Below are 15,236 nucleotides of genomic sequence, written 5' to 3'. Positions count from 1 at the left end.
AATCCATGGTATCCTGTAATTTGCTTATAGCTTTTAATAAAATCTAAATGCTCTATTGCATTTTTCTTCAAAAAAAAAAAAAAAAAAAATGGTAAAAAAAAAAAAAGAATGGTGATTTCCTCTCTTTGAATTTATTATTTTGGTTAAAACCTGGGGGACATGAAGGTTTATTATTTATTACAGGTTATTGAGGATTATTCTAATTTTCTTCTTAATTAGATTAACCTATATTCCACTAATTATTTTCACCAATATTGTTATTTGACCAACTAAAATTCGGGTGGTTCCTCTAACCTAGATTATATGTTCTAGAATAGAGATTGTTTTGACTTCCAATTAAATTTACATTATCAATTCATGGTGCATTATTATCATCAATAAAATTTAAATCACGCTCTTCTAATTGCATAGATGATTTTGATCCCGAGCTAACTCCAATAGTATCTAACTTTTTAGAAATTACAAACTTCTTACTTTCTAAGGATTAACCAAATTAGAAGACCACTAGAAACTATTTATAGTCATTACTCAATTAGTTCGTATGCTTCATTAAATGACTTTGACATTACAGATCCTCCAACTTCTACATCTATAATCAACCTAACGGATCCTACCAATCCATAATAAAAAGTTTGAATAACCAACAAAATGAAGTACGATGAGGACATTTCCTAACCATTTTCTTAAATCTTTCCCAACTTTCATAATTTGAATCTCCCTCAAACTTGGCAAAAGATGTGACATCATTTCTAAGTTTGACAATTTTTAAGGTAGAAAATGCTTAGCTTGGAATTTATATGTTAGCTCATTCTGGGGGCAAGGAATTAAACCACATCTTAGCTTTTCTCCTTAGAGAAAATGGAAACAATCTAAGTATAATTGCATCATCATTGACACTATTATACTTAAATGTTGCATAGATTTCTATGAAACTCCATAAGTGTAGGTTAGAATCCTTAATAGGAGTTCCCCTATGCTAGAAAATTTGAACCATCTAAATTATAGTAGGTTTCAATTTAAAGTTATTAGCCTGAATAGTAGGTATATTGATATTGTAATAGATTTCTTCTACTATAGAGTTAGCATACTCTCTAAGAGGTCTAGGATGGTCCTAATCTTGTATTGGTTCAAACAACTCTAAAATATTTTTTATTTTTTAAATTTTTTGTAAGGTTCATTTCTATCTCAGAATTAAATAATAAGGGGCACTTACTAGATCTCAAAGCATGCAATAAAAGAACATAAAGATCACAAACTAATAATCTATAAAATACTTTTTATCCTTTTTAAAATTTTAACAAATAAACATAATAAAATAAAAGATTCATTAATCAAGTAGATAAAAATATAAACTTATTTCAATAATAAAGTTTAAATTTGTAATACACATGTTATTTCCCTAGTAATGGCACAAAAATCTTAATGGTGGGTTGTGGACTGGGATGGTTTAAGCTATACAGGTAGTGATGCGAACTACACATAGAGCTATAAGTGCAATATGAATATGCCTAGGTATTTAAAAAAATAATAATAAAAGCATACTAAATATGGAAGTATACATGTTGATCAAGTTATAAAATGATAGAGAAGAGTGTCGATCCCATAAGAATATGTTTTGTTTAATTGTAATTAAACTACTATTATTTAATCTAAATATACAATTTATACCACTAAATGTATGATAGATGTTTTTGAGTTTTTTCCACCTAATGGAGACCTACAAGAAAATTACATGCTTATGTAAATAAAGTATTTTTGACCAATGAATAAAAAAAACATAGTTTTCCTAATAAAATTCTTAATTTTAGATGTGGGTTAGAGCATATGTATCCCTAGATCTTTGTCAAGCTTGTAGTGATGAAAAGGATGGTTTAAGGCCTTCGTGCAATTATACTATCTCCATAGAAGTTTTAACATTCTATGTCTAAGTATTCCAACATTCCATTTCAACACTCCTATTTATTCAAATATTCCTCCATCGAGGTAATATATCACTATAGATATTAACCATATACATGGCCTTTGTATTTATTAAATTAAAAAAGGGAGATATTGAAAATATTTATAAAGTTATTTAAAGCACAAGAGTCTACATCAGTACTTGCTATGTGTTTACATCATTAGCCTAAAACTCAAAGATTTAGCCAAACATGGATAAGAATGAAAACAAATACATGTTCATTTCATTCATATAAGAAAAGGATACAAGATAATTAATAAGATAAATGTCACATAGAAGGATCAATTAATTTTTTTCCATAATCATTCTTCTTCTAATATTAGAATTATTTACACAATATAGGTTAAGATCTTCAAATGAAAGTATCTTGTACTTCCCTAGCTTTTCTTTGATTTTACTCTAAGGGGGAGCTAAAGGAAGACACTCAAAATTTTAATACTCCATTTAAAATGATAGAACTCATCTAGCAAAAGAACCAAAAAAATTATTTATCCAAGTGTAGAAATGGCCTCATGCATGATAGCGCTCAACATGATTGAGCCGAGGTGGTATAAAAATAAATTAGCACCTTAATACTATTATGCTTGCTTTATTGCAATGTTGTGCTAACCTAGCAAGGTTAATGGTTTAACTGACACATCTTTTGGCTGAGTAGGAATGGCTCTTCATTTTATAAATTGCTCCACTATGGCACTGCAAAAGTATAGTGTTATGGCACTTGAAAATGCAGTCTAGAACTACGGCGTTGAAATGCTCAGTGCTCCTGCACACATTTTCTTGAGAATCTAATGACGCCATGCAGATTTCTCGCACTGTGACATTGTGAGGCACTACGGTGTTGACCTTGGTTCAACCATGACATTAATACCCTTAAAATTATATTGTGGTTAGTGTTGTAATGTCTCAATTAGACGTTGGGGAAAGACAATGTTATGATACAAAATCTGTGGCCGTTATAGCGCTCGTTCAACACTAATAATATTTTATCTTTTTTAAGTAAATAGAAAAGCATTAGTCTATCTCTCAAGATAGTATGATGCTAATATGAATTTGACTAAAGAAATAAAAAGTGAAATAGTGGCACATTATTTGTTCATAGGGATGATTGTAGCTTGCAAAGCTTGAAGACTTCAAGATAATAAATAACCTCATTTTTGTATATGACTTGCATTATTGTTGGCATCAAAATCAAATCGGTTGTTAGTGTAGATAGGCCACCTTTATTTTCCTAAAGACCTTGGGTTGTATATTTAGTGGAACTTGCCACATTAACTTTCCTTTCTTATGTACACTTAAATGATTAATGTTGATTGTTTATATGATTGATTATTTATATAATTAGAAATTAGAACTTCCTACTTTTCTTAAGTTTTAGTACTACTAAATTTTCTCATAATCTTTAATGCTCTCTACCTTTCATCCGAAGATTCTAGAAAGAATTTTTCAAATTTGATCTAATCCCTATTGATAGATCTTTGATCTCTAAACATTCATTGAATTATTAAAAAACCCAAAAGTTTTTAGTCACCAATTTAAAGAGTTTTCTCAAAAGTTTTTCTTGTGACGTAATTAATCATAAGGGCTTCCCTTTAAGGGTAACATAGAATCCTATTTTAGTTATCTAAGAAGGGGAAAGTCTCTAAGACCAAAGGTAAGTTTTATAATAATCCATTTTTATTTTCAAAATGATAGTAGAAAATCATTTCTATCTTTTGAGATAGTATGTTATTCTCTAAGGCATATTTGATCCTGAAAATGATAACACTTATTTATGTTTTCAAATCGATAATAAAATAGCATTTATGTCTTCCATGTTCTCCATGTTATATTTAATTATAGAAATAAAAATTTCAAAATTGCATTGCAGTTTATTTTCCCACTGCAATGTTTTATGAAAGTTTAGTTGATCCTACTAGAAATGATATGAATAATGATGAGATTGAACACATTATGAAAATCAACATCAAAGAGAGCATTTTTTATGGGTTTATTGACCAAAATATTTTAAACACTATTTTAAATGGATATCAAGAGAGAATTTTTTTATGGGTTCATTGACCAAAAAAATTTTGTAAAGCCAACCCCTAATTTTGAGAGAATTGAATAGTCTAATCATATATTTAAATTTAAATATTATATGATTTAAAATAGGCTTCACATGTATAGTATGATACTTAAGAAACTTTTTGATTTATAGTGAATTTAGAAAAGTAGAGTAGATACCACCCTATTTGTTAAGAAAATAGAAGATGATATGATTATTATACATATTTAAAATTATTATTTAAAAGTAATAATGAATATTTTTATCATTAATTCTCATCCAAAATATCAAAGGAGTATGACTTGAGTATGATGGAGAGATAAATAATTTCATGGGATTTCAAATGAAGCAATAAGAAAATGGCATCTTCATTTATCAAACTAATTACCCAAATGATTTGATTGAAAATTTAATATTATGATATTCAAGATAAGTGACCCACAATAGAGTTAGATCAAAATGAATTAGGTAAATTAGTTTATTATAAGCCTTATAAAAGCATGATAGGTTCACTGTTATAACTTACTGCTAGCAGGGCTGACATTATACTTGTTGTTTGTCTTTATGCTTGTTTTCAATCTATTGCAATGGAATAACATCTAACAGTAATTAAGCATATATTTTATTATTTGATTGGAACATCTCAATCAATCTATTGCAATGGGTAGATGATTGAATGTTGGTTGTCATATTTTTCATATGCACATATTTAGGGGGTTTATATATGATTTCTTTTATTTTGATATGTTTCATGCATTACATCAGTAAGGTGGACTATTATATAATGAATTTATTTTAAAAGTGATACAATGTTAGTCTACATGTTTATTAGCATCAACTTCCAACATAGGTTCTTCAACATAAAAAAGAGGGAAATTATTAGTGCCATGAGTCTCAAGGTACATTATTTTGATTTTGATGATAAATGTTCTAATATTGTAATTAAGTATTATAGGTAGAATGGAATCATAGTAAATTCTATTTAGTACAATCACGGGTTGTACAAAACATCTACCTACCTTATGACCAAAGTAGCTATAGAATTACTTAAGGTGGATTAAGGTAATGCAAAAAAGCTCCATATTTATATTTGCATCAAACCTAAGCATGTTATAACATATGTGTGCCAAAATTCTCAAATAAATTTCTCCATTATTTGAAATCAAGTTGATTTTATTTTATGTTAGATATATCAATTGCTCATATTATTTTGGAGAATAGTTAATGTTCTTTAAATTATTTTCCATATGCTAATTTTTTTTTCATGATTGCTAAAATATATTTTCTTTATTTAAATCAAGAATTATATATGATGAGATAATTGTTTGTGTTTGTTGAAAGTTAGTCATTGATTTGAGGAAATAAAATATTTCATTCGCTAAAAATTTTTGTATGATAGTTAATATAACATTTGGTAGAATTTAAATTCATATTCTTTTAAATTCATCTTGGTATGTTTTAAATCATATTTATATTTGCTGAAATTAAATATTATTTGTTGAAACCTAATCTCATATTGGTTAAAGTTATTCTATTACTGAAATTAAGTTGGGTACTTGCTGAAACTTGGTATCAAATAGCTGAAATTAATTTTTAGATTTGCTTAAACTAGTTTTAGAGTTGATGGAATTATTTTATGACTCAAATCAACCTCTAGGTTTCAAAAATTTTATTTCTCATATTTTTTAAATTATACTTTATATTTGTGAAAAAAATGCATAAATGTTGAAATTAAACTAAGTATTTGTTGAACCTAATTTATAGGCTTGTGGAAATCATTGCTTTAAGTTATTTGCAAGTTGCCTAATCTGGATTCACCTTTTGTAGAATTTAGAGGTAGGGAAAATATTTTCTATGTTTGGGGAAAAACATTATTTCATTTGCTGAAATTAAATATTTTGAAAACTATTTTGCATTTATTGGATTGCATGTTTGGAAATCATTATTGAAAATTGTGAAAATCATTTTGTTAAAATTTGTTATTTGGAACATATCTGAAAATAAAAAATCTTGTGAGCTTATTTTTGTCAAATTATTCCAACTGTTGTAGCATTATAACTTGATAAATTGAGTCATTTGTTGATGACCTTCTTTTTTATGAGGTCACGCTTAGATTACATCTAGTATTCAAGCTTCCCTAACATAGCGTAGAAATTGCCTTTAGGATTTTATCCAGGATATAGCATTGGTTAGCCCTAGAAAATCCTAAATTCAAATCAAATACCCAAGCATGATAATTTGCTCATCGAAGTGGTTTCAAATGACTTCTAACTTATGTTATAATCATTTGAACCCACTACTATTATTTGTCGACCCCTCTTTGACTAAGAATGAAAAAATTAACAAAATGGCTCTAGGCTCTATGTGAGTACCTTAGACCAAAACCCAAAACAAAACTCTAGGATTAGTTTTAAATAGTCCTAAACTTTTTTATGAATATTTTGAGCCATTCAATACCCTTGGTCAAGCCCTTTTGACTAGAAAAGGATAAAATTACCAAATTGCCTATATTTAGCCTACCTTGGTACCCATAGGGCCAAACCTTAGATTTTGGGTTATCATTGATTCTAAATAAATTTAAAACCCTTTTGGAGTAGAAAAGTATATAATTACTAAATTACCTTGAGCTTGACCTAATGACCCCAACCTTATCAAAAGGCTCTATCTCTGGCTCTAACATATCCAAACTCATCTTCAAGTCATTTAGGATTAGTCTTGGCCCTTGGTCATGTCACAACCCAATCCAATATGACCCACATACATAATAGGTCATATCATGTTGGATGGTGCCTACCAAGCCCAAGATCTAGTTTTGGACACTTTTTTAGTTTTCTTTAATTTAAAATAGATGAAAGAGATACTAATTAACATCCATCATATATAAAATAAACCCATCCGCAAAAGTTTTTTCATTTATCTTTAAATTTTAAGATATATATATAATCTATTCACTATAGTACATTGCTACAAACCAAAACAAAATAAAGTACAACTAGTCATAACTATACAAAAAATTAGAAAATACTTATATGAACATTTACATATCAAAATCAACTCTTTCCTCTTCCTAAAACACAGTATAAAATAGGCATGAGCCAATACAACTCAACAATTCACACCCACTGATCTTAATTTCTAATAATTAACCCATTATGCATTTATAAAATTTAATTTTAGTTATTAATTGTACTAATTAGAGCAATATTAATAGATAATATACATTAAATGAACTTTGCACTAAAAGTAAATAAATAAGGGCTTATATATCATAGTAGAAGATAACAAATTTTTCTCAGATCCATATACCTTATGTTAGGAATGATATAATTTAGGCTCTTCTAACTCCCTGTGCTAGCATATCAGAAAAAAGGCCTTACATCTCCCATATGAATAGCAAAATAGATACTCAAAACATTAGGCCCTTATAACTCTTAGTATATTTAGAATAATAGAACCTCCAACATAAGATCTCCTTAGAATCAAACATTTAGAGCATATACACATTGCATTATAATAAAATGAACAAAAATAAGCAAAAGGCAGAAATTCCTAAAACATAAAGTCGATAGTCAACATATTCAAAAAGTTAGCATAATTTCATAGTTTTAGAATTTCATAAGATTACCATGGATTATATTAAAAACTATTTTGAAGATTTATTTATACTACAACATTATTTTTTGAGATTAGAATTATTTTCTAATTCATCAAAAAACCCATTTTTGAATTTACGTAGTAGAACTAAAAAAAAAACCTAAATATTCATAATGATCATACCTACAATATACATAAAATTACAGAGTGAAAGTTTAATGGATGTGAAGTTATCTTCATTTCCACTCTATGAATTTTTAATTTAAATTATATAAATACAAATAAATTTATATTTTTGAAAACTCAGATAAGCAACAAGTAACATACATGTATGTAGACAACTTTTTAAATTGGATCGACAACAAAAAATAGGTTGATGTTACCCAAAATGAACTTTCTCTCTAAAATAGCTCCCTTTCTCTTTATAGAGTGCAGCTCTTTTTCAAATGGTTTTCATAAAATGAAAATAAGTGAAGATTGAAATATTTATAAAAATATGACCTAGTATCATGGTGTTCCAAATAGAAATGTTGTTACGCCAACCCAAATTACTTTAAATAAACAAACATGAGATCTTGGTGCCACAATGCCCCCAACCCAGCACCACAACACTCCCAAGAAAAAATTTTCAAATCTTGGTTCCAAGTAAACAAACACTTGGGACCCATTTTAGAACATTTTTAGACATTACATGCATATAAAACACTTGCAAACACATGTAAGAGGTAAAGGTATAGAAATTCTACATACCAAATTGAGTCAAAATAAGTGCAATGATACATTGCTTTAGTAGGAATTACAATCCTCCTCTCAGAAAAAAATGTCATCCTATACATTCCAAAGCTCAGATCAGCCAAATAGATCTGGACATATATGTCTCCTCTTAGTCTCCTCGTAAGTAGTTTATCTGTATATTTTGTTCTTCCACTATACCTTTATTATTAGAATCTACTTATTCCTCAGTGTTTTAAAATCATGTCATGAAAACCTTTCTTATTTCTCTCTATAAGTAAGATTTTGATGTACCTCCACTTTATCTATAGATAGTAAATTTCCATAATCATACACAAATTTTCTCAGAGATGTTGTATGGAATATGTTGTGAATACTAGACATATGCTCTAGCAACTATAACCTGTATGAATACATGTGCTATAGTAGTAATCACATCAAAGGTCCAACATACAATGGACTTAGCTTTCATTCCTTTCAAAATATACTTATAACTTTCATTGGTCTGATCTTGCTATATATACAATCTCTAACCTATAATTCCAAAACTCCGTTCTTCATATCATAGTACTAATTTTACCTATCTTAAAAGTCTTTTAGTCTATCTTTGATAAGATGGATCTTTTTAGTGACATCATCAAATAAGGCTGACCTAACATGTTCCCTTTCTCCCACTATTATCCAAGATAGTGGGGTTTTATATTTTCTACCATACAGAGCTTCATAAGGCCAATACTTATATCATATTATAAGCTATTATTATATGTAAATTTGATTATAGGAGTATGATCCTCCTAGCATCCACCAAAGTCAAAAATGCAAAGATTCAAAAGGTCTTCAAATACTAAAATAGCCCCTCAGACTGTATATTAGTCTATGGATGAAAAGTTCTAATAAAATGTTGGTAAGTGCATAGACTATGTTGAATTCTTCTTTATAGTCCAAAGGTAAATAATTCATCTCTATAAAAAAAAGTATCACCCTCAAAACTCCATGCAGTGGGATAATCTCTTGTACATCGTATGCCAACCTATCTACTGAATTAGCCTATCAAATCTAAATAAAATATACAAACTTTGTCAAATGTTCTACTATAAACTAGATAGCATCATAGTCTTATCTTGATCTTAATAATTCCATAGAAAAATCCATTGTCACTTCTTCCCATTTTCATCGTAGAATAGGCAATAATTGCAAAATACCTCACAATTGCTATTTTTTCTACTTTAAATTAATAGATAAATTAAGTAAGATATTCAAAATTTAATTTTTGAACTAATCATACTATACGATATGATTAGTAATATACAAAAAATTGAACAATCAAATCATAGTTTAATTAATGATAGTAGATTATACTATATAATTTTAATCATGTTATATGATTACCAAAGATGAGATTTGGTCGTCCCAAAGATCATACCAAACAAAAACCATGATTATTGAACTTATCGTACTATACGATATTCATATCATATTGAATGACCGACTTGAAATCAACTAACTGTATTATACAATGATAGTAGTATGAGATGATTGATAGAGATGATTTTCAATCATTTTGTATGAATAGATAGAAAGCAAACATCTCTTACTAGATGATCTTTGGATCATACAATACGATGTGTTCAAAAAGTTGAATAGTTTATTTTAGCAATTGTTTACATCATACTAGATGGGCCTAGTTTTTAAATTGATCATGTTGTATAAATTCCAATCGTCTTGTATGAACAGTGATGGCCAACTTAAATTTTTTGGATTTCTTGAAGACCAATGCTTCAGCAATATTTTTAGAATCTCTTTGAAATAAGAGAAGATTATGTGACTACTTAAGGAACTTTGAGAGAGAAACTTTAAGAGAGATCTAGGTTTTGAGATGAAGGAGAAGAAGAGATTGAGCATGACAGAGAAGGAGTGTGATGGGATCACACAGTTTCTCTAGGATAACTACACCCTTGCTCCTCCTATGGCCTTGGTAAGTTCTTGAAGGCTCTCTTGGGAGAGAGGCTTCTAGGTCAATTCCTAAAGGTATTTTGCCTTCTTTAGGAGAGAGAAAAAGGATTTAGGGTTCTCTGCCTATGAAATGATTTTGGTTCTCTGCCATCTCCAAAGAAAGCCAAAATAATACTGCTTGGTGAAAATCTAAGATTAATTTTCTATTATGTTAATTAAAATTTCATCATTATTATTTTAATTGCCATTATTTTAATTATTGTTAAATTATTAGCTTGTGTATCAGGTGATCAAACTGCTTATTTAAAAGTTTCGAAAATTGTTAAAAAGAAAAGAATTCCTACTTAGGATTTTAAATTACCAATTCACCCCCTCCCTCTTGGTGCACCTCGGGCTAGTTCTGTGAGGTTTAATAACCTTTTTGAACTTTAAAGTGGTATCAAAGTGGGTTTCAATAATAAGGTTTTACAAAACTTTTGAAAAATGATTAGTGGCTTGTTGGTGGAATTTTGAAAAAATAAGTTTTAAAAAGCTTAGTTTTCTTTGAAAATTTAAAATCAACTTTTAGACTCGAATTTTTAGATTGAACGCCCTATTATAAAAATTTATAGCACTTCAAAAAGTGGATATAAAATTTCAAAGTGAGGTTCAAAACTAAAATTACGAGTCCTACTTTGAATATCATAACTAGATAAAAGATAAACCACATGTGACCTCAAAAGGTCAAAATGGAGTTCGATCTAATCTCTAATTATGGTATTCGAAGTAGACTATCATTGATCTCATGCCCAAAACCTTATGAACAAATAATATATCTCCCTTAAGGGTGAAGATGCCACTGTTTAGTAGTTATTCGGGCATGACGATAACGATCGTCGTTGGTTGAATTTTCCAAAGAATACTAATTTAAGTTTTGAAGATCTCTTTGGGAAATTAAGTTTAAGATTTAATTCTAAAGTCAAAAATATCATTAGTGATTATATGCATATCATTAGTGATGACATTCCACCTCGAAAGGCGGAGATAAAATCTCCCCACGAGTTCAGAATTAGAATTATAAATTTTCTCTTAGTTGTCGTAGTCTGATTTAAAGGAGAACCGCATATGACCCTGAAAGGGTCAAAATGAGGTTCAATCTAAAGTTGAACTACAATAATTGAGAGAAAAAGAGATCGTTGATTTCATATTTGAATTTATGCTAATATACAATAGACCTCTTTAGAGAAAGAGAGTATCGTCCGTTAGCCACTATACGAATATGACGATAACGATCATTTCAAAGTAGATTTTCTAAAGAAATATCAAGTGGGTTTTGAAAATAAAATTTGAAAATTAATGCGGGTTCTAGATCTCCTACGAGCACAAGCCCTCATAGTTAATTCTATCGTAGGGAGACAAAGTCCCCTATGAAAACTCTCGATTAAAATAATGACGAAATTTTGTTAAAGATTTTCTAGGAGTGATACAAAAAAGAGGTGAACTTTGGAAATACAAAGGGGAATGGATCAAAGTTGAACACTTATTAATGGAATCAAATGAAGAAAAGTAGGGGACACTTTGAGATTCCGGAGCCATCCAGAAGTGTCCCAACTAAATCTAAGTGTTGGGCTTTACATTTTTGGATTGGAAGAAGATTTAATTAAAGTTGAATATTTTATTAGTAATTTGGTATTATATTCTTGAAAATTTGGGTCTTATAATCAAAGATCTGCCCTAGATCCTAAATCTAAATTTGGATACAAGACCATAGTTGTCTGAACCTAACTAATGCAGTGCAGAAACTGGACTTACCCCCGGCCTGGCTTGGGGAGCCAGCTAACCACCTAATTGATTTAAAATTCATGAGTCCAGTCTTTTATGATAGAGTGGTAGGGACATTTTCTTTAAAGTTTTGGAGAGTTAGGGTCGACATCTAGAGATTTTTCTAATTGTTTCTAATTGGCCCCTTTGACTTATGTTGGGTACAAAATGCTAAGGACTAATGCAATTAAAATTTTGACTCTATTAAATATTTTTCTAATACAATGTATGCTAGTCGACAACTTCAAATCAAGTATGCTTGAAAGTTAAAAATATGCTTAAAAATAATTTTTTTAGGAGACTGGGATTCCCTAGGTCCCGCACCTCATCCTCATAGGTCAAATTATCCGGACTCTACCCGCAAGCGGAGAAGGGTCTAAAACAAGAAAAAAAAAAGTAGAAATATACATGTGACCCCGGGGCGGTCCCTGGCTAATTCCCTAGATTTGTTATATTTTTATGTTATTTAACTCCTTAAATTTTAAATTTTTAATTGTGAATATAAAACTTTTTACACCCTTACGAGCCTCACGTATCAAGGCGAAAACAAAAGTGGCACACCAAAGCCAAAAAATACTATAAAATGTTGGTAATTCTATACGCATTCATCTCATCACATCAAATATTAATTAATTAATTAATTAATGTCCAAAGACAAAGTGATCGGGCACCACTGACGATAACTCAGATTCTAAACCTGATAGAGATGCAAGTGGTTTTGAGTGGGATACTCTTTATCTTCAGTTCTTTAGACTTGTTCTCCTTCGGGCTCTTTTTCTTCGGGCTCCTTGGATTATTCGTAGTAGGTTACCCAAATTGATAAGAGGGCTCTTCCTTTGAGGGGAATGCTACCCTTTCCACTTTGGGTATGAAAAGCTAATCTAAATTTGGACTTTCAAATAGAAAAGGACTATCCCCCTAAGGGGTGTCCTTTCCTCTTTGGAATCCAAGCTTTGGATTTATATATCCCATCTCAAAACTCCACTTTCATAACACTTAACATGTACACAAATTACATTTATATGAAAATGAAAATTCTAGACTCTCCTATAGGGTTATCCTAAGCATTTAATAAATCAAAAGTATTCCCACCCAAGCAGTTATATATATGTGTAGAAAATAAATAAACACACTGGACACGCTCTTTTTATTACTTGGGGGCTTAGTAGCTGAAGCACCTATAGAAGCATATTTATAATTGATTTTTTTTGTTTAGCCCCCTTTTTATTACCCTGCATGAGTGTGTCCACCTACAGAAAACTCAGTGAAAATCTTTATCGTTAATATCCTAAGGGTAATCTAGTGGCCAAACACATCAATCATCCATAGATTGCAGTAAAAGTAAGCAAATATAATAGGCAATTTCATCTACAACATGTAATAAAATCATAAAAAATCTAGCACACAACAGAAAAGTAAACATCGGCCTAACCTAGATCTAGAGCTGGTTGTCCTAGCAAACCATCTAAAGTGTGTATAGAAGGTCATATGGCTGGGGTAGATCCTAAATTGGGTAGTTAATTAGAGTTATCTAATATTTTGAATATATTAAGGCTTAAGGGAGTCTTATGTTAGAGTTTAAATAGTAGTGTATCAAGGATTGATTTGAATGTCTTTTAATTGTTAAATGATCTCTACCTTTATTTCACACCGAGGCTGTGAAGTTTATTTCAACTTCCTTGGGGCTAAGTTAATAGCCTCGTAGGCCTGGGTTACCTAGTAGCGATTAGGGTTGATTAAGTTAATTTAAATTGGTTAAAATTAAAGGATAAATTAATATAAAAGAAAATGAATTAGTTACTAATTTTAAAGGATTGGTTAAGCATTTTATTAATTAGAATAGAAATTTTTGGAATATTAAATAATTAATGGATTTTAAGAACTATTTAAATGCGTTAACTAAGGGGCTAAAAGTTGACGTTTAAAATTAAAGTAAATTTTGAAGGTTTCAGATTTTTGATAAATATTAGACCTCATTACAAGAGTATAGATTATTAACACGCTCAATTCAAAGTTTTCTATGAAAGGTTATGAATTTCAGAGGTTTTGATCCGATTTTTACCTAAGGTTGACCAAATTGTTGTTTTTTTTTTACTATGACTATATTTTAGAGGTTTGACATTTTTAAAAAATAGTAGATTTTATTTTGATTCATTAGCCTTTGAGTTTGACTGATTTGGAATTTTCTATAATCAGCTATGAATTTTAGAAATTTGGTTATTTAAAGGATTTTTTAATTATTTTAATTAAGGATCCTTTTTAATGATTTGAACCCAAACAAGTCCTAAACTCCTTGAAATCAACTCCAAAGATAAAAATGATCTAAGGAGAGATCAGTAAGTGTTTAAAAAACCTTTGGGATTTTTTAAATATTTTTAATTAATTAAATTGATTAAATATTAATTTTCACTTAAAATTTAATTAAGGTTGAATTTGATGTCAAATTAAAGAGATTTTAATTTTCATAGATTAAAGATTAAATTATGGTTAATTATAGGTATTTTGGGATTAGTCTAGATTTATTAGAATTTTATAAGACCAAAATGTTAATTAAGGGATTAATCCTAAGAAAATTAATTAGGAGGCCTAATGATCCCTAAAAATCAGTAAGATAACTTCTATAGAAGGGTGATGTTGCCAACGTTTTTTGTTCAAAATCTCAAGTCAAGGGAACATGCATCCTAATTATCATGAATTTCTAAGTTTTCTATACAAGTCCTTAATTCTTGTCCTTAAAAATGTCACTAAGTTATGTGGAATCAAATCAAGGTTGCTAACCCTTACACATCACATATGCAAGTACACAAATATAACACTCAATTCCTTAAATCTAGGAGTTCTTAAGCTAAGTGGTGTGTGTAATCCTACACATGCAAAACTAGAAGAGACAAAACATGTAACTAGATTAAAGATGAAGTTAGTGAACAAAACATAATTGTTCATTAACTACTCCCCATTAACCCTATTCAAATATTCAAACTCATGTTTAAAATTTTCAAGAGCCCACTCAAGGCCCTTGAAATTTAATGATATATAATTTTAAAGTTAATTTTATATATTAAAGTAGATTAATTTTAGAGATTCTAGAAAATTTAAAGTAATTTAAAATAGTTTTTAAATAAATCTCAAACATAGTTTTAAAATAATTTTGCT

The 15,236-nt window shown here is 29.3% G+C and overlaps 1 pseudogene; it reads right to left on the bottom strand.

Moving 5' to 3' along the window:
- Positions 1 to 524: 524 nt before the first annotated feature.
- Positions 525 to 15,236, bottom strand: part of LOC110111013 — a 48,023-nt pseudogene continuing 33,311 nt past the window's right edge.

This window comes from Dendrobium catenatum, unplaced genomic scaffold (genome assembly GCF_001605985.2).
Source record: "Dendrobium catenatum unplaced genomic scaffold, ASM160598v2 fragScaff_scaffold_633, whole genome shotgun sequence".
Classification (NCBI taxonomy): Eukaryota; Viridiplantae; Streptophyta; class Magnoliopsida; order Asparagales; family Orchidaceae; genus Dendrobium; species Dendrobium catenatum.
This window is presented reverse-complemented; position numbering and strand designations above follow the sequence as displayed.